General features: G+C 46.4%; 1 protein-coding gene across 2 annotated transcripts in view; it reads left to right on the forward strand.

Moving 5' to 3' along the window:
- The first annotated feature begins 446 nt into the window (after nt 1–446).
- DCLK3 (doublecortin like kinase 3) overlaps nt 447–20,739 on the forward strand; it is a 54,109-nt gene continuing 33,816 nt past the window's right edge. Inside the window, exon 1 of one of the 2 annotated variants that reach the window (XM_047770162.1) lies at nt 447–497. The gene's annotated coding sequence lies outside the window, so the exon portion shown is untranslated. Of the gene's footprint in view, nt 498–817; nt 868–20,739 lie in introns of those variants that run through there. The other variant, XM_047770163.1, reaches the window with a different exon arrangement.

Consider the following 20,739-nt stretch of genomic DNA (forward strand, 5'->3'; position numbering starts at 1 on the left):
AATCTGCAAGTTGGAGGCTGGGGCCTATGGTGTGCTTGGAAAGGTTAGAGCAATGCAAGGGGCATGGAGCAGCCTTTAAATGGTACCAGGAAGACATGACGCTGAGGGAGGTTTGCAGGGTATATCCCTTGGTATGAACAGAGGAGAGCAGGTCTCTGAATCTGGGAAGAAAGCAGGATACAGGGAGGCTGTGGGACCTTGGGTAAGTGTGTGAGAGCAGCAGGGATGGGGTAGGAGGAAGTGGGAGGTGAGGGAAGTCTCCTCTCTCAACTGCAAGGAGCGGCGAGGTCTTCTGGGGTCCTGGGGAAGCCTTTGGACCGCCACCCACAGAGAACGTGGGCGAGGCTCAGGTTCAAAGCTGACCGCCCCTGGCTCCCAGGCGCACCAAGAGGGCGGGGAAGGAGTGCAGAAAGGCCGGCCCGGTGGGGCGGGGAGAGGTGGGGCTGCGGAGGGTCCCTGAGGGCCACCTCCGGCGCTGACTAGAGAAGCGGATGCAGGTGCGAGTTCAAAGTGGGCCCTACCTGCCTGCGGGACCCGGCGCGGTGCGCGGGGCGGGGAGGGGCGGGCGCGGGGAGGGAGGTGGGGCGGGCGCGCGGTTGCTAAGCCGGCGCCCCCGGAGACGTTCCCCCCGCCTGTCGCCAGGCGCGGTGCTCGGCGGTCGGTTGGAGGGAACGAGGAGAGAGCGCAGCGCAGGTTCGTCGCTGCTTGCGCCGCGCCAGCTGCACCCGCCCAGCCGTCGAGCTGCGGCCCCGCTCTCCCGCGTCCCAGGCCCGGACCTTCGCGCCATGCCCGCCGCCGCGCCCGCCCCGCACCCGCCGCCGCACCCTGCCCGGCCGGCCCCCGGCTGCCCTGCTCGGCCCGCCCCAGGTAAGTGCGCGCTTCGGCGCTGACAGGGTCTTGGTCGCCGCCGGGCTTGGAGTGAGACCCTGCACCGTGCGCGGTAGGGCTTCAGTGCCAGTCCCGCCGGGGTGTCCGGAACAAGGGTGTGTTGTGTGTGTGTGTGTGTGTTGTGTGTGCGTGTATGTACGTGCTCTGGTGGGTCCAGAACAAGCACTGTGTGGGTGTGACCCCACATCAGCTGAAACTCGCCTGCTCGGGGTTAACGCTGTCCCTTGCTGGGTTCCTGTCCCTTGCTGGGTTCCTGTCCCTTGCTGTCTTCAGGGGCCTGCCTGGGAAACGCGTGGGCATCCTGCGAGGTGCAGGGGGCTGCAGGAGAGGGAAGGCGCCCTCAAGGGAGCAGACCTGTATTGAGCATCTCAACGTGTCAAGTGCTTTAACTCGAGTTGACCTCATTTCATCCTCTTCACAGACCTATAAGGAATGTGGGTTTATCCCATTTGCCAGATGAGAAAACAGGTTCCCAGAACTCGGTGGCTTGTCCAGGGTCACAGGGCTTGATAGCCGCCAAGCTGAGACTGGAACCCAGGTTTCTTCAGGTCTCTGACCCAGCTAAAGGAAAGGAAACTCTCTTTAGAACTAGTTAAAGAAACATAGAAGAACTAAAGACCACAGGGGAAAAGGCTAGAGGCAGAGCATTTAGGAATGAACAGAAGAAAAAAAAAAATGGGTTCATGAAATAGCCCATCGATAATTTCAAATATAGGACTGCGTTTACACTGCCTTCCGTGTCTGGCTCTGGGGGCGAGGTGTTGTGAGGCAGGAGAAGGCTGTAGCAGTGCTGGGCAGAGGCGTCTGGGGACACCTTTTCAGAGTGTCCGCCTGCTGGGAGTTGGGGGGTGAGGGAAGTTGTGGAGAGAATTCAGTTGTTATTCATCACCAACAGTTAGTCATCCCTTCATCTTACCCCCCTCCCTATTGATTCCATTTCCTTCCCTTTACTTGATGTGTTGTCCAAGATGACAGCTGTCACGTTGAAGTTGGATCCCCCTTCCTGATTATCTTGGCATTTGGTGGTTCTGTGCCTTGATAGTTGTGTGAGGAGCTATGAAGTAAATCCTTGTCACTGCTTACAGAGGTGATCTGTTTTCTAGTGGTGAGCTAACCATCACAATCACAATGAATGGGGCGTCTAGAGTAAGGATAAGCCAAGCATTGTGCTTATCCTTAAGGGGTAAGGTGGCAGGAAGTAGGGGCCCCAGGAAGCAAAAAGAAAAAAATTTTAAAAAGGAAAGGGATGTTGGGTTTGCCTGGCAGCCCAGCTTCAGCAGAGGATTTCAATGTAATATTTGGGTTGTTTTGGGTGGTGCCCTAAAATGCTTCACTGGAAAAAGAACAGAGAGGCAGAAAATGGTTTCTGAAAGATGCTCTGTAACGTATTCCATCAAGGTTTGCAAAGTCTTTGAGCCAGGTACTTTTATGGTGAGCGAAAAGAAATGTGAGAAGGGAAAGAGTCCCTGCCTGACAACCCCGTGAGACTGCAGAATAAGTGAGATGGAGTCAGCATTGTCACAGCCAGGGTTTAGGCAAAACTTGGAGAAGGGAGTACTGGACCCTGGACTGTCACAGGTGCTTCAGTGCTGTGCTCTGTCCCCTCAGAGCCCCTTGTGCACGCTGGTACCCTGGATGCTTTCACTCCCAACTGTTGGAGGATGCCCCTGGGGCTTGGTCTCTAGGAACTGAGAGCAAGGCATGCCTGAGAGTTACTATCTCCCCTGGGGACAGCCTCTAACCAATGACTGATTGGCGCCAAATATAAATAATCTTGCTCCCTTGCCCTTGATTGGGACATGACCTGGAGTGACATACTTTATCTCTAGAAATCCACTGTGGAGGGGTGTCACATGGACCTCTGTGGGTCATTGATGGGCTTGCGTCCCTTTTTGGCCTCACTTCTTCACTCCCCTACCAGTTTTGTTCCTAGGAATACTTCCTAGTAAAACACTTTCCAGAGTTTCCATTGTGGCTCACCGGTAAGGAACCCAACTAGTATCCATGAGGATGAGGGTTCGATCCCTGGCCTTGCTCAGTGGGTTAAGGATGCAGCAGTGCTGTGAGCTGTGGTATAGGCCTGCAGCTGAAGCTTTCAGTTCAACTCCTAGCCTGGGAAGGTCCATGTGCCATGGGTGCAGCCCTAAACAAGAAACAAACAAACAAACAAAAACAAAGCAATTTTCTAGGGATTCCTATTTCAGGGTCGAATTCTAGGGAACCTGCCCAAACACATGAACTTTTTCTCATTCTCAGCATTTCTTTCTTCCCATGGCATTAGAATAGGATTGTATCCTCAACCACCAGGCAGACTGTGCTAGCCTGCAAAGTGCCTTGATGAGAATTCCCACCAGGTGCCTCCTGGCGGATGGAGCCCTGTGCCTGGGCACTGGTATAGCCAGCAGAGGCTCGGCACTGATTTGTTCCCACATCTGGGTGCCTTTGGCAGTGCCCATTGGGTGGCATGGTGCTTGGGTGTAATGCTCAGAAAAGCAAAACAGAATGGAGAGTTGCTCCATTGTTCCAAGATCTCACTCTTGGCTTTTCTCATCCCTCTTTTACCCAGTTTAAGGAAAATTTCCCTCTCATGTTTTCCTAAATATTTCAGGCAGATGTATTGCTTTTCTCTGGTTACATGTGCAACTGGTTAAATGCCTTAGCTTCTTTCTAAAGCCAGTAAAGGGAAAGACAGGGCTGCCTTAGCCAGTGGAACCACAATACCACAGCCTCCAGGGGCCTGGCGGTACCTGACCAGGGAGAGTGGGTGGGTCTCTACCAGCCTGGCCTTGCAGGAGGCTTCTGCCTTGACATGGGGTCATTATGAGGGACTTAGATGGGCTTCATTAGTCCGAGGCTCTTGCCCAATGATGTTTCCTTTCCTTGCATCCGGAAGGCCATTGTACTTGGTACTTGGAGTATCCCACCTTTTCCTTTGGGGACCTCTTTTTAATGTCTAAATTTTGGCCCATTTGGTGGTAACACAGATCCCCTTTTGAAGATACAGATGTGGGGGTGTTCTTTGGAAAGGATGTTTTTAACTGTCTGGTAATGTAGGTCAGAAGAGGGAAATTCAGGGAGAGTGGAAGTGTGGGGAAGAGGTGGTCTGTTCTGGGAGTCAGGAAGTTCAATTCCATTCCCAGAGGTCTGAGGCTTCCTGGGGACTGGGCACAAGTCATTGACCTTCTCTGGGAACCTCAGTGTCTTCACCTTTCTTTACTTTCTTTATAGTTATCTAGCCATCCTCAGAGACGGTTGTTTGATGATCAAAGCGGAAATATTTTCATTGACTCATCAAACAATCAGTGAGCAAGCCCATGAAATCCTTGCCCAGGGAGAACTGGCAGTGTCTTGGGAACAGTGGTGTATATGGAGGTATGGTGGCGTCAGAAGTAAGTGATGGAATAGAGAGCAATACAGTTCGGTGGCTGTGTGAAGGGCACAGAAGTCTCCAGAGCTGTTCGGGAAGGCTAAGTGTGAGTGGCAGGTGCCATGTAGTGTGTGGTGAAGGGGGTTACAGCTCGAGTCCAGAAGAACTGCCTTCACATCAGGACTCTGGCTCTTCAAAGCTGTGTGATGGTGGGCAAGATACTCAATCATTCTGAGCCTCAGTTTCCTCATTGATAAAATGGACATAAGCGAGTTGTCCTGGGGACTGAGTGATGTAAGCACTTCCCAGATATGATTACAAAAAGAAAATATTGTATTAAAGTTGCCTTTCAGGTTGAAGAGTTCTGCCTGAGTCTTTTGGCCAGTGTCTCTCAGTATAATTGGACTGAAGGGAGTTTTCAGCATTAAGTAATTTAAAAGGGAACTTGGTATTTCCTCTCTGCATGAATTATTAACCTAAGGCACCAACTGGAGGAAGCCACCAGAAGTGGTTTTCACCCAGCCTGTCCTCACACTTGACAAACTTCCACTTGTGTCTTGACCTCTGGGTAGGCATCACCTTCATGGCAGTGCCTTCCAGGTCCCCTAGGGAGGCATGGCGCCTTCCCCCACTGCATCTCTTTGGAACCTGTGATTAATGGTTTGTAAGCAAGTGCTTACTAGTGACCCCCAGAGACCACATACCAGTTGAGGACAGGCAAACCCATGGAGTCTTTTCCCTAACGGCCATCTCCACATTCACAAGCTAGTCCAGGGCAGCCTTCTAGGAGCATCTTTGGACCTCAGCACTGGATTGGGAGAGCAGATGTCCCAGCAAATGTAGCCTTGGTTTTAGGAGAGTCTTCCGGGAATGAATTGGCTGAAGCTCGTTGTTCAGTTTAGTTCAGATACTGTGCTGGTTTCAGTTGGCTGCAACCAGGATCCTCCAGAGCTTGTCTTTACATCTGTGGTAGAGACAGCTGGTGCTCTCCAGATGTCCATGTGCTTCCCTACTTTAGCAGATTCCCGTATTCTGATGCTTCCCCTGCAACCCACTGAAGTCCAATTGGAGGGCTTTCTCTGGCTGCAAGGTCAAGGGTGGCTCATTCTTGGGGAAAGCCAAGTGTTAGGCAGTTACTGCCCCTAGGAGCAGACCTGAATCACTGATGGAGGGGGATGGGTGGGTAACTATCACAGTTTCTATGCCCCCCTGGTGGGCTAACCCTTGGGCACGCTCTCCCCTTTCTCGCCAGAGATTCCCAGCAGAGCTGAGCCCAGGTCGCCCACAGCAGTAAACTTAGCTGCCTCATTTCTTCTCCTCCAGTGCACCCCAGGATCACCTGCCCAGTAAACCCAAATCCTTCCCCCAGGCACTGCTTTGGGGAGAGTTCGACCCAGGACCCTTTGGTTTGGTTGGGGCCACTGGACTGTGGGTGGAAGTTCTGTGTGTAAGGGCCAAGGCACTGCTATTGTGTCTCTCTCGCTGCTGGGGCAACCTGGGAGGATGTGAGATGGAGAAAGGCTGCTTGCTTGGTCCATATGTGATTTCACAGGAGCAAGAACCTTTTATTGTGGTAGCCACTGAGCTCCTTGGCACTTGTCAGTTAAAGCACTTACCTAACTGACACACAGTGTCAGCCCTGTCCCTTTGGGTACCAACACTGAAATCAATCCATCCTTAATTTCTCCATCCTGTTCTGGTACATAAGAACTCTTGGGATTTTTTACCTGTGATCTCCTTTAATGTTTCTAATTTCCAAACGTGTTCTCTCTCCAGTGGCCTGAAGAATATTAAAATATGGTTTACTTATGTTTTTCTATGGCTTTTGATTAAAATTCATCTGGAATTTATTTTGGTATATGCTTGTCAGACAAAAAAATCTAAGTGCACTTCATTTCCAGATTATTATTCAGTTGTTCCAAAACTGAATAAAAATCGTTCTTCCCTTCACAATTACTTTGTAATGATCTTTTGTTATATGTGACATTCTCATGTGAGGTAGTATCTATTTTGAGGCTACATTTTTCTTTTACCTTAAATTCAGCTTTTTTTGTGTAAGTACCAAGACATTGTAATTATAACTCTGTAATTTATTTTACTGGCCACATTACTTATTACTGTTTCACTCCTGTCTTCAAAACTTGCATTAGTGCTTAACCACATCTAACCTACAAATCCAATTGGAAAGAACTGATACATACTAGGAACTGATGACTGATATGTATTAAGAACTGATAACATATTAAGACTTCACATTCTGGAGTAGACAGTTTTTTTTTTAAATTGATCTTCTATTTCCATTCTCAGTTTGTAGTTTTCCTTATGTTGATCATATATATTTCTTTTTTTCTTTTTTTTGTCTTTTGTCCTTTTAGGGCCTCACTGGTGGCATATGGAGGTTCCCAAGCTAGGGACCTAATTGGAGCTGTTGCCACTGGCCCGCCTACACCAGAGCCACAGCAACACCAGATCCGAGCCACGTTTGCAACCTACACCACAGCTCACCACAATGCCAGATCCTTAGCCCACTGAGCAAGGCCAGGGACCGAACCCACAACCTTATGGTTCCTAGTCAGATTCGTTTCTGCTACGACACGATGGGAACTCCATATTTCTTGTTAATAACTTTATTCCTAGGAAGTCTGTGTGTGTTGGCATTATACATGTTTTTACTTTTAAAATTGTATTTTCTGGAGTGACCTTGTGTGGCTCAGCAGTAATGAACCCTACTAGGATCCATGAGGATGTGGGTTTGATTCCTGGCCTTGATCAGTGGGTTAAGGATCCGGCGTTGCCACGAGCTGTGGTGTAGGTCACAGACGTGGCTCAGATCCTTCATTGCTATGGCTGTGGTGTAGGCCGGCAGCTGTAGCTCTGACTGGACACCTATCCTGGGAACTTCCATATGCCACAGGTACAGCCCTAAAAAAAAAAAAAAAAAAAAAAAAAGTGTATTTTCCAACTGATTATTGCTGTCATTTAAGAAGTTTAATATAAATATATACATAGTTTTAAAATGTTGTCCTTATAGCTGGCCCCAACAAAAAATACAACAGTTTTATTTGTTGTAAAAAATATAAAACTTTAATTAGGTTCCATGTGCTCTAATTGCCTTTCCAGGTGGCTCCATATAAACAAACAGGGAGTTCCCATCATGGCTCAGAGGTTAACGAATCTGACTAGCATCGATGAGGTCGCAGGTTCAATCCCTGGCCTTGCTCAGTGGGTTAAGGATCCAGCGTTGCCATGGGCAGTGCTGTAGGTCTCAGACGCAGCTTGGATCCTGAGTTGCTGTGGCTGTGGTGTAGGCCAACAGCTACAGCTCCCATTTGACCCCTAGCCTGGGAACCTCCATATGCCTCAGGTGCGGCCCTAAAAAGCAAAACAAAACCCCCAAAAAACCAAATAAACAAACCAGATATATTCTAGAATTGAAAGACATTCTGGAGAAAGAGAAGGAGGGATAGATGAAAAAGGTATACGAAGGAGTTGGGTAAGAATTATCGGACCCCCACCCACAGTCTAAGTGCCGAGTTACAGATGCTGTGGCACAAATAGCTTGGGTTCATTGTGTGTTTTCTCTTTAAACATAATATCTTATAGATTTCAAACTTGCTTGTAGGTGTCTACCCTGGTCCTAAAAATCACTAGCTCCAACATCCTAGTCTTCCCTTTGGTGATTTACACTTGTTAGGAATAACACGGTTATATTTTGAATCTGCATACGAAAAGATGATGTCAAAGGATGCCGGCAGTGACACCAAAGGCAGGCCTGGCAGGTCAGACTGGTTAATGGAAAACAAAATAAAAGGATTCCACAGCCTTGGTCAGGGTCTCACCTTGTGTTTAAGAAAACCAAAATCTTTGATGTATTAATTAAAAAAAAAGAAAGTACCAGAAAGAGAGCAAGTGCACTAGATCGAAGCGCCATTTTCTTTGTAGAACCTGTGATACTCAGGGCTTGCAAACCTCCCCAGTAAACTAATTATGAGGAAGCTCCAAGTGCAAGGTTATGTGTGCTGTGCACTGGCTCTTAGAACATTTAGGACTTCCTCTTTCACGCCACTAATATTAAATTTAGAATTCCAAGGAATTGTTCATTTTCTAAAAGGACAGTATAACAGAAGAGGTTTGCTGGTTTTGAAGAAGGTATTTTCTAAAGATGTCCTAGAGCATGAAAGGAAAGCAGGGGTCCATTACTCACATGAAGGAGAAATGGGGACTGAGCAAAAAATCTGAGACCTGGTGGAAAGGCTCCTATGGTTTCCTTGTTTTCAGGAAGGTTTATTGCTTTTATTCCCGCCCCCCCTGCCCCAGTTGTTTTATGTTACAAAGCAAAGACAGCAGTGGCTGCCTGGTTCTATATGTTGAGTGTGCTTTCTTCATCAGAGTACAAAGCAGGTGTCTTTGTTAAAGGGGTTTCTTGGAAAGGCAAGTGGAGTATTTGTGTTGAGGAGGGGAGGGGAGGGTCAGGAGGCAGACGGGTGTCTTTTTCTCTTGCCCCAGCTTGTGCATAAAGCCATACACACAACATGTGGGATTTTAAGTGGCCTTCGGCGAGGATGTTAACAAAGGAAAAAACATACATGGTGGATTTTTATTCTCTGGGGAGGAGAGAGTGGGGTTTAAAATATCTAACCATCTCAAGGAGAAAGAAAAAGGAAAGTTTTATATTTTCCATGCTGCCTTGAATAACTGTCAAAAATTCTCAGCAGTTTCTGGCTAGCTAGCTGTCTCCATCTGGAGGCTGGCATTGTGTTTTTTTAACCTGCAATTAACTACCCTCCACTGAAAATTCAACCAGTGATAGTCATAAGCTTTCATAGCTTTTTAGGGAACTTTTTCTTAACAGTTCTCACCGTTCTTTTCCTATCCTTGAGAATATCAGTTTTTGGTGTCCAAAGTTACAAAATTAGATATTAGGAAATTGCTGATGGTCACCAGGAACCATTTTTTCATTTACTTACATATATTTTTTTGACTGCCTACTGTATGCCAGTGTGGTAGGCCCAGCAATTTTTATTAATTTCAGTTTGAATAGAAAACAGCCACATGTAGGAGCTCACATGACACAACAGGACAGATGTCTGTGAAGTGGAAGCAGGTTTGATCCCAGGCCTGGCACAGTGGGGTAAAGGATCCAGCATTGCCACAGTTGTGGCGTAGGTCACCACTGCAGCTCAGATCTGACCCCTGGAGCAGCCAAAAAGGAAAAAAAAACACACAAAACAATAGCCATGTGTAGCTGGTGACTATTGTATTAGACAGCACAGAGCTAGAGAGTTGGGGAGATGGGTTAAAGCATCTGTAAATTTTTTTTGGCTGTCCTCCCAGCACATGGCAGTCCCTGGGAGTGAACCTACTCCACAGCAGCAGCCTGAGCCACAGCAGTGGCAACACCAGATCCCTAACCTGCTGCACCACCAGGGAACTCTGAAGCATCTGTAAATGTTGTAAAGCAAAAGTAAATGTTATAACACCAGCAGTGGTAAGTTTCTATGAAGAAGAAGCAAGATTAGTGAGTGAGGGAGGTGGAGTGGGTTGAGAGTCTTCATACATGTTACATATACATAGTCATACATACTGAGAGTGAGCTGAAGGCTTCTTGGAGAAATGATACTAGATCTATCACAAACCTGAACAAAGATAGGAAGGCTGTGTGTGAAAGCGGTAGTTTGAAGACATGCCAGGCATCTCTGATTAATTAATTGCCTGTTGTTTTTAATGAAACACAAGAGAAGGGAAGTCTTCTGCTTATGAACTGGGAGACATGCCAAAAAACACAAAACACTTAGTGCTCATTCTTTTAAAATTTAAAGATTTTTCACAGTTTGGGGCAGTGCTGTGAGTCTATGTTCTCTAGAAGCAGAACCTGAGATTTGGGTTCTTGCGTGTGGGATTTGGGGAGAAAGGCTGTCAGGGGAAGAGAAGGAGGGGAGCGAGGGGAGCAGGGGACCCAGAGAAGCAAGGATGTCATCTCAGCTGGGAGTGCTGGAGCTTGCACTGCACCAAGGAGCTCGCCTCACCTTGGGGTGAGAAGCCTGTCATTTGTACCCTTCCCATCCCCTCAGTCAGTACTGATTAGGGGCTGCCTTTGGGAAGGTAGAGTTGGTTGTGTAACCTCCTAGATGGAGCGGCTCCAGGTAATTCTTAGGAGAATTGAGCAGTGATGGTCCATTAATAGCAACATCCATAAGAACTGGTGGGTGGTGGCTGCTGCCTGGTAAGGGCATTGGGTGGGCACCCACATTGTCCATCATGGTGCTGGCCCCATAGTATGTTGATGACTGAGTAGCTTTCGATAGACTTGAGGACAGAGACAGGTGAAAAGTCCTAAGTAAAGGATGGCTTTCATTACCCAGAACATTCTGGGGATTGGGGACTCAATGGAGAGGCTGTTCTCCTCAACACAACTATGATTTTATTGGGTTCATTCATGCAGTACCTGTTTATGGCCAGTCGGCCTCATTCCCGGCATCAGGTGTGGGTGTTTGGGATCTTGCTAAACTAGGACCATTTATTTAGTAGACTCCAGCCCTGCAGATCACATCTTTGGGGCAAATTCCTGGAGATAGCATTGCAAGGGGTCCTGAAGAAGCTTACCTACAACTGCAGAAGCCAGAGCTACCAAGGTCTACCCTTCTCAAGGCTCTGAAAATACTTGCAAATGATGCTCTCAGAAGGCCTAGATGCAGCATTAGGGCAGTTTGAGGGAACCATCTAAGTTTCCATGCACAGAGATAGGCTTCTTAATAGAAGAGCTATTGCCTTGGGTGCCACCACTATTATCAATCTGATTTAACCACGAGGTACTGAGAGCTTACTATATGCAACCTTATGCCTGTCATCTTGTTATGATCTTTACAGCCATCCTGGTGTTGGCCAAGCAGGGCAGGACCTTCTTGGCTCTAGCACCCAGGGTGGGTATTGGGGCCACTTCTAGAGCTTTATGGTACCTGTTGGGTACATACAGGGTCTTGGCACTGTGACGTCCCTTCTTAGAAATGAGAAGAAAACCAAACCCAGTTTTAATTCCCTAAAGGAAGAAAAGTTTGTACCATAATCCACTTTCCCCTGACATGGAGGTGACTCTTCTTTGTTTGGAACCTTAACTCACTTCGGGGAGTTGTTTTTTTTAGATCATCCTGTCTACAGGGATATCGCTTGTTTATCGCCAACTGCAGGAACACTGGGTGACTTTATTTTGCCCAGTTGGGATGCTGGCTGGCTTAATAATTAGAGCAGAGTTAAACTGAAGCTGCTTTGCTTAGGTATTTATGCCGTTGATGGGTCTGAGTCCTGCTCCATTTCCTCTGGATGATCCCATGAGCTTTGTTTTATTCTGTGGTTACAGATGACTCCCCCAAACCTGTCTGAGCCATTGCTCACAAAGATTCAGGATCTGTGGAAGAATTTTTTCAGTTCTTACTAACTAGCCATGTGGCCTTGGGCTAATTGCTTACCCTCTCTGGTCTAAAAATTGAGAGTGTTGGGCTACTGGCAATTTTAGTTATAACATGCAAAGAATTCCACCCACACAGCATTTGCTCCAATACATGGGTCCTTCTTAAGATCCTCCTTTGCATCTCTCTCAGGTTGGATCCATGGCATTCCTTTTGTTTTCAAAAGATGCATATATCAATATAAACAATTTCTGAGAATTTTACCAGTAAATCCAGTCAATCATGTAGTGATCATGTCTTAAATATTTATATTCTTCCTCAGTCTAGTGTATCTAAACCTCAGATAAACAGCACAGTGGAACTAAAGGTATTTATTTCTTCTTGGATGAACTTTGGTAACATGTATCTTTCATGGAATCCAGCCATTTCATTTAGATGTCATATTTATTGGTGCAAAATTATTCATTTCCTTTATTATTTTATATAAGCAGCCCCAGTGTTTTTCAAATGTGTCACTTCTCTGGAATATGAATGAAAACTATATATTTTGGGGAAACATTTCTTCTTAAAGTTTTTACTTGCTTGCTATTTAATTACACGTTGTACATGGAGGCTGTCTTACAAAGAAGTCAAAATCGTTTAAAAACTGCTTTCTAAAGCATCCATGAGCTCTTTGCCTGCCCTGTCTTTATAATAATGGATATTGGGCGGGGGTGTGGGGATTGTGCCTGCCCCTCAGATCAGCATCTGACAATGAGGGGGAGAGTCTGCAGGGAGACACTGAGGGATGGTGCAAATATTACACGTGTCTTTACATTAATCTAAAACCTACCCAACCAAAGCACAAAGATGGAGAAATGAGTTAGGTGTGCTCATCTCTCTAGAAAAAAGATGAATGGAGGAGAATGATTTTTGAAGCCTCACCTATAGGGATGGAGCTTGGTAAAGCCCTTTCTGGCCAGGTGTTTGAATGTTGTTATGACACAGGCTGGTGGAGACCTGGGGGCGGGGCGGGGCGATCACCAGAAAGAAAAAGGAAAATATGGATTTTTGCAGGCATCAAGTCAGCTGGAGACTGGTCCCAGGGTGAGATGTACTTCAGTGCACCCTTTCTCAATAAACGCACCTGCTGAGCCTCCCTGAACAGTACTGAGAAAAGCAAAACTCAGCCCAAATCAGGGTTATTGTGAATCTCTGAGCTGCGGCAGACCATTGGGATTAAAAATCCAGGTCATAGGAAACAACAGCCCAGCCTGGGAACGGTGCCCTCTTGGAATTTTACTGAGTGAGTGGCAACACCCCAGGGGTGAGATCTCGGGTGAGCTGGGGAGTGTGGGGAGGAAATATTAAACCCAGAGGTCAGACTGAAAGAGAAGCTGTCCCTGGGGAAGCCTTGGTTAAAGCAAACCGGCATCAGATGCCGCAAAGAAGGACAACGTGAGGGACAACAGGGGCACACATAGCAGTGGGCAAAAAGGGGAGCAATGAAGACTTCCTGTGATGGAAAAATTGGAAGGTGGGAAGAGGATTCATCTGGAGGAACAGCGGTGGGAGAGAAGGTTATCGGTGTGGTCACTGGAATGCCCGAGGCCTCACTGGCCCTGGGAGCAGACGAGGCCGTGTTAATATTAATGCCCTTCATGGAGTCTCAGCCACCCCGCCTGCTGTCACAGGACCTCAGCCAGTGTCCTTGGAGTCCTCAGGGGAGGATGTCACCTGTGCTCAGTACACTGTGGCTCCTGTTCTTCCTCCAGCCATGATGTCACTCCTCACTTCCCCTCCCTGTCCCCCGGTTGCCACTGTCCCCAGGGCCCTGCCTTGCCCCTTTCTGCTGTGCTGGGGAAGGCAGGAGGCTGCTCCTCTGCTTACTCTGTTGTAAGCACCTCACACAGGCTTTTGAAACAGCTCCTTCAGCTTCCATCCTTACCCTGTGATCCAAGGATTGGAGGACAGGGTGCAGATGCCAAGCTGCCCCTCTTTTGTCATTGCCATTATGCCTGATATCATCCCAGGTGCCCAAAATACCTGGGCACAGAACACCTCCTTTCTCCCCTTCACCCACTCCCTTCTGCCCATTTGGCCACTGGTGCAAATAGGTCCCAGCACTGGGCCAAAGCCAACCCTGGATCCCAGTTTCGATTTGGTTGGGTCACACAGCTACACTTTCAGGGTTAATCAAATGGGTATGTACTAGTCAACAGACCTTCTGATCTCTCCCGTCCTCTGCATATTTTGGTTCCACTAACCAGTTTGAGGAAGTAAGAGACTGTCTAAAGCACTGATTCTCAAACTTTAATGTGCATCGGTTCATCTGGGGACCTTGTTAAAATGCAGAATCTGATTCTGTAGGTCTGGCGTGGGGTCTGAAATTCTCCATTTCTAACAGGCTCCCCTGGGGGTACTGATGCTACTGGGTAATCAAATCCTGGATCACTCCCTCCTCCCTGTTTGCTGTGCTTGAAAGCAAACCCTTTGGTAAGGAAATCATGTTCGGATTTTGTGTTACACTGCACTGGTGAGGCAGTGTTTTGTTACCTATCACACATCCCTTATTCATGTTCTGAAAATAAAGATACTGTTGGAGTTCCCATCGTGGCACAGCCGAAACGAATCTGACTATCATCCATGAGGAAGCAGGTTTGATCCCTGGCCTCGCTCAGTGGGTTAAGGATCCGGCGTTGCCATGAGCTGTGGTGTAGGTCACAGACACGGCTCAGATCTGGCATGGCTGTGGCTGTGGCCAGCGGCTACAGCTCCAATTTGATGCCTGGTCTGGGGACCTCCATATGCTGTGGGTGTGGCCCTAAAAGAAAAAAAAAATAAAGATACTGTTTATTACAACACCCTTTTAAGGAATTGCTTCGAAAGCACCAATTGACCAGCACTTCTGGAAGGATACTTGGGAACTTCTCCCATTATCTTTACTCTATAGCTTTGCTTCTCAAATTGTGGTCAATGGAACAGCAGCATTGGCATCACCTGGGACCTTGTTAGAGCTGCGGAATCTCAGCCCCCTCCCAACCTGGACTGACCACATTAGGATGTGCACTTTTATGTGGTCCCAGGTAATGTGTGTGCACATTATCAGCCTTTGAGAAGCCTGCCTGTAAGACACAGAACATCGGAAATGGGAGCCGCTGGTTTCACCACTAAATTAGCTCGGTCAATGACAGTAGGGAAAAGTTCCTGCTTCAGTCGTTGGACCTCTTTGTCTTGGGGTGACCTGGGATATCTGGGGATGGAGGAAAATCCCTTCTCAGTGGCATGGAGCATGAGGGTTCTTCAGACAAACTAGCAGAGGAGGAAGCAGGAGCTGTGATGTGCAGATGAGATGGATAGCATATGTAGGACCAGAGCAGGGTGAGCAGGAAAACTGAGGGACGGAGGGTGAGAATTATTGAGGGAGTCAGAGATGAGCTTTGAAAGTGAGCAAAGACATGTAAGCTGGTTCAATTTAGAATACCCTTGTCAACAACAAAGGCTCTACACAAAATGTGTCACAATTTCAAGGTAGCTGGGACAGTACAAGTTGCTTAGGAAAGATGTTTCAGACATCTGTTGTAACAAGGACTGGCAAACATCCCTCACTCAGAGACCAGGTAGGGCTCTTGTGCCAAAGTGCTGGGGGGCCTTGTGGAATTGGCACGAATAGGTCAGCAGATAAAAGACAACTCAGAACTAGGGCACTTCTGAGATGAGAGCAGGAAAACACCTTTTTAATTACTCTGTTTCTGATATCTTAGTTGATGTCCTGTTGGTAATAAAGATGATTAGGTAGTGATGACATTAATTAGAGTGTCATTAGTGATGACAAACAATAGATAGCATGGCATTTAGTTTTATTACCTTACCCTCATTAATTTCCTCAGGTTTGATCAATACATACATTGGCCAGGCTTCTAAGTTATGAAACAGTAGCATTTTTGAGGCTCAGTGAAAGGCTGCATTCCAATTTTTTATTCGTTTAGGAAGCCCTCCTTGGGATGTTTGCATAATCAAATGTAAGTTCACAAATGTTTCTCCTGCCTCACATTTGCATATGAGCAAAATGAGTTTATTCCCAAACAGCCCCTGGAAAAAGCCCGGGACAAATGATTACTCAGTGAAATGGAAAATGATTTTATCCAGTTCTTCTCCATCTTCCCCAGAAAATTAGAAGGGAATCGTCTCTTAGCCTTGCCTGCTGAGGCTACAAGTGGTCAGTCTTGTGATACCACCAAGAAACATAGATTTATAAAAGGGAAAGTATTTTAAGTGGAGCTTTCCTGCTAGGAAGTGGGATTATATGCCACTTGATGCATTGCATTTTCCTGGCACTTTGTGTGTGTGTGTGTGTGTGTGTTTTTGTTGTTGTTGTTGTTGAATTACATATTACCAGATGTTTTAAAACACCAATTTCCATTTATTTTAATACTCAGACTTTGTAAATGTTTAAAGAGTGATTATGTATTACTTATGTTCTATAGCCATTTGAGTGCATTTCTTTTTCTAGTGTATTACAGGAGCCAGGCAAGAATTCCAAAGTTCATGCTCACCATAGACATAATTTTTCTTCATGGTATATAATTAGACATATGGTTTATGGTTAAAAAGTTACTAGGAAAAGATATATTCCCGGAGTTCCTGTCATGGCTCAGTGGAAACGAATCTGACTAGCATCCATGAGGATGCAGGTTCGATCCCTGGCCTTGATCAGTGGGTTAAGGATCCGGTGTTGCCATGAGCGGTGGTATAGGTCACAGACACAGCTCAGATCCTGAGTTGCTGTGGCTGTGGCATAGGCCAGCATCTACAGCTCTGATTCGACCCCTGTGAAAGAAAAGATATACTCCCTGTGTTCTGATTAAAGAAGATAAGTAAGAGATTCATTTTAGCAGTATGTTTTCATTGCTTTTTTTCCTTGATCCTAACTTAATGATGGTCAATCTAAACAAAGTAATAATAAATGATTAGAAAATAAACCGAGTTAACGTAATTTCCAGTCATTTTGGTAGCCTTTTCCACGTAATAAGGTATAGAGGTGACCATTGTGGAACTGGGTTATGTTAATTCATCTGAATTGGGCAACAGATAGGAGGCACAATTGCTGGAAAACAAACCCGTTAGAGGGGAAAAAGAGCAAGATTCTGTGCAGTTATTGAGTTTATTGGCTCACACCAGTCAGAGAATCCTAGGATCAGTGACCAGGAGTTGATCTCCCTTCGTTTATCTAAGAGCTGTATGCTTAGATTTGCCTGAGTGTTTCTCTTAATATCCTATCCCTAGTGTTTTTCTATTTCAGTCACTACATGAATGACAAATTCACCTTGCTGAGTCACATTCAGCATCCTGCCCTCTTTGCCCTGGTCATGTACATGGATTTGGGGGCAATCCAAAGTTATAAGAATTGGAGAAGGAAGAAAACAAACCCAGTTTGAGTGCCCACTCTAGAGCCAAGCCAACATGTTGGGTGCCTTCAACCTGAGTGAGATATTGGGTTTGGCTTCATGGAAACTGAGGCTCAGGGAGATCATGTAACGTTCCCAAGGTCACACAGCCACTTAGAGCCTGATGGATTTAAGTTAGAGTTTCTGAATCCATGTTCATGTTCTCTAAAATGAAGCTTTCACAAAACTCTGGGGACGTGCCCTTCTCTTCCCTACCTGTGTTAGCTGTTCTTGATAAATGCTGCATTGGCACATTTCCTTGTCGTCAGTGAATGTCTGTGATCATGTTTCCTTTCACCTCACTTGCTTCATTTCACTTTCAGTTAAAGTCCATGGTGGGGTGTCCCCCTGGGTGGAAAGCAGTAACACTCAACTATTTACAAGGAGAGCCAGGAAGACTGAGACTTGATGCTTGATGTTAGGGTTGGGGACCCAAATCTTGTGTGCTTACTTGACGTAATAGGACAGTGTAGGGGAGTTTGCATGATCCACAGTCTCTGCCTTTGAAGAGGCTAAGTTTAGTCCAGAGGGAGAATACCTCTGAAGGTGAAGTAATACTTAGCTGAGGTGTGCAGAAGAGTCTCAGGCAGTCCTGGTAAATGTTGGTTTCATGAATGATCAGGGCTTCAGAGGAGGAAGCTATGACTACGAACTTGCAAGGTCAGGGAGGGTTTGGTGGTGGTTGCTGATCTTGGATCTTATACGATGGTAAGGCTTGGATGGGTGGGAGGGGTGAAAGTGGCATGGGGTTGGGTTGGGTGGGGGCCACCTTACATGTCAAGCTGAGAACTTGAGTTTGGCCCTCCAGGGTGGTAATCAGGAGCCACCATAGGTTCTCGAGCAGAGGAATGGCTGCATGCATGGGCTTGATGGGTGTTGGGGAGAAACCCTGTAAACATTTGTGTTTGGGGTGTTTGAGGCAAGAGCAGCAGTATTGTCAAGGGGAGATCAATTTATGTTGCTGTAGTCAATTAACAGACAAATGATGCTACAAGAGAGTCTTTTTCTGTGCCTCCTATTGGAAGCTGCAGGCTTGGTGGCTGAGGAAATTCAGATGTTTAATTTTCACTATCTTTACCCTCAATAACTATTGTTTTGTTTTGTTGGGTATTTTGGCTGTGCCTGCAGCACACAGAAGTTCCTGGGATTGAACCTGAGCCAGAACAGTAACAACACTGGTTCCTTAACCACTAGGCCAACAGGGAACTCCTAACTATTTATAGTTGGTGTAGGGGCAGAGTAGGGGTTACTATTCCTAGATCATATTAGGTTGAGCCATATGAAATTTCCATTTTGGGGTAAGTGATAGAACTACTGGCAATTTTGTATGGTTCCACTTAATCGATCTTGTAAGTTGCTAAAGTAGACAAGTAGACATGGGCTGACCTTTGGTTTTGGTCATGTGATCTGGGGTAGGTCCTGCGACATTGCTGCTTACAGTCAGCCTGAAAGTCCTTGGGTGCTGCTTTCCTTTGGAAAAGGGACTGTTCCTAGAGACTGAGCCCAGGGTCCCAGGGGTGTGCTAGGCTCCTCCTCTCCCTAACGTTTGCCCTCCCTGCCTACAGACCAGGCATTCAGCAGCTCCTGGCTTTTTTTTCTCTTCACTTCAAAGAAGAAAAATTTGCTCTAGACCAAGAATTTTAAAGGAGGAAGGAGGGCTTAGGGAAGAGAGGATAAGATAATTGCATCTTGAGGTTGTGGTTTCCTAGGGCACCCCCCAGGATCATGATGCAGACAGAACCAGAAGTGCCATTCCTCTAGCTCCTGTTGAGGAGGATGGGGACTAAGTTCTCACTCTGGCCCCAGATTGCAGAGGCTTTAGGTGAGTTTGAGATGGCCTGGACAGTGGGCCTCACATGCACGATGGTGATGTGACACAGGCTGAGCTCCACTCTCCACAGCCTCTGTGTTGGGACCCTGGGATGGGGGCTGCTCTGGTGGAGCCTTTCCTGGATTCGGGCATTGAGTGTGCCCAGTGTGCTCTGCTAACTGCAGGGAATGAGGACAGGTTCTGAGCTAGGGTCTGCGGAAGCTGGCTGGGCACTACCATCCCAAAGCATGCGTCCCTTCCCCCCTGACCTGACTCTGGGTACCACAGGCCAAATCATCTGTCATTACACACAAACACCACAGCTCCACTGTTTGGGACCTTGGGGGTCTCATCATGATTTACCTCTGTCATCCAGGGTCACCCCTCAACATGCGACCCACAATGTCCTGTTCCACTACCGTTATATGCCTCCTGACATCCCATCTTGGACCTCCTCTGGGCTCCTCCTTGAATGCTCTTCCATGCTAAACTTTCCTGCATCCCTAATGTATTCACAGGATGTTCCCTTGTCCTCCTGCTTCTTCCCTGAGCCTTCCTTAGAATAGAGAATTCTTTTCCCTTTACTTCGCCTGATAGATAAGTACAGAGGGGCCCTCTCTGTGAAATGCACCATGAGGAAAACAAATGAGAAGACTTAGGGAGTTCCCTGGTGGTCTAGTGGTTAGAACTCCACACTTTCACCACTGCAGTCCAGGTTTAATCCCTAGTCTGGGAACTGAGATCCCACATCAAGCTGCTGCCAAAAAAGAAGAAGGAGCAGGAGAAGGAGAAGAAGAAAAAGAAAACTTAGTCTCTTTGTGTACGTGTGTTTGAAGGTCACCTTCCTTGGCACCCTTCTGTTTCTTGAGGAAACATGAACTAGCATGACTACTGTAGACCTCTCTTCTTTTCTCTCAGCATCAACTCTCTTAGCCAGAAAATGGAAGCAGATTAAAGAGATAATGAGGAGAAAGGAATGACAGATGTCCATAAATAAGTAGTTTAACTGTAAACGTGACTGTGAAGCTCATAAATTCCTGGCATGTGGGAAGATCAGTACCGGCCACCACTTGTCATCTAATCAGACACCTGTGTCTAGATGGAAATCATCTCCGAACAGATTGTATGTTATAATTAAAAAACAAAAAACATTCTGTGTCAATATGCTGGGCCAAATTGCCCATCCTGGCACAACTGGAGTTTCTGCTACAATTCAAATGCACTTGCATTGCTATGATTGTGGCGTAGGCTGACAGCTACAGCTCCCATTTGACCCCTAGTTTGGGAACTTCCACATTCTTCCACATGCTAAAAAGCAAAAAAAAAAAAAAGGCACTTAAAAATAATTATTTTCAACTTCTTTTTTAAAGGAAGCAGATAAATAGCAGATTCCTGCATGTAGGTAGGGCATGATAAATGGATCCTGTGGGGGTAACTTGAATAATTGGCAGCCCACCTTCATGGTTTCAGTTACAGATTTTGTTATTTTCCTGTTTTCTTTCCTGATCTGCACAGAAATTGAAATTGAATTGACAAAACTGTCTCCAGCGCAGGCAGACCTTGGAGCTATTGTGAGTTCCGTTCCTGAGTACTGCAATAAAGCAAGTTACATGAATTTTTTTTAAAAATTTCACAGTGCATATAAAAGTTATGTTTACACTCAACTGTAGTCTATTGAGTGTGCAATAGCATTATGTCTAAAAAAATGTGCACAGCTTAATTAAAAAATATCCTATTGCTAAAAAAAATGATAACCATCATCTGAGCCTTCAGTGAGTCATAGTAGTAAAATCTAAAATCCCTGATCACAGATCACCATCACAAATACAATAATGACCAAATTTG

The sequence above is a fragment of the Phacochoerus africanus genome, chromosome 1 (assembly GCF_016906955.1).
Source record: "Phacochoerus africanus isolate WHEZ1 chromosome 1, ROS_Pafr_v1, whole genome shotgun sequence".
NCBI lineage: Eukaryota > Metazoa > Chordata > Mammalia > Artiodactyla > Suidae > Phacochoerus > Phacochoerus africanus.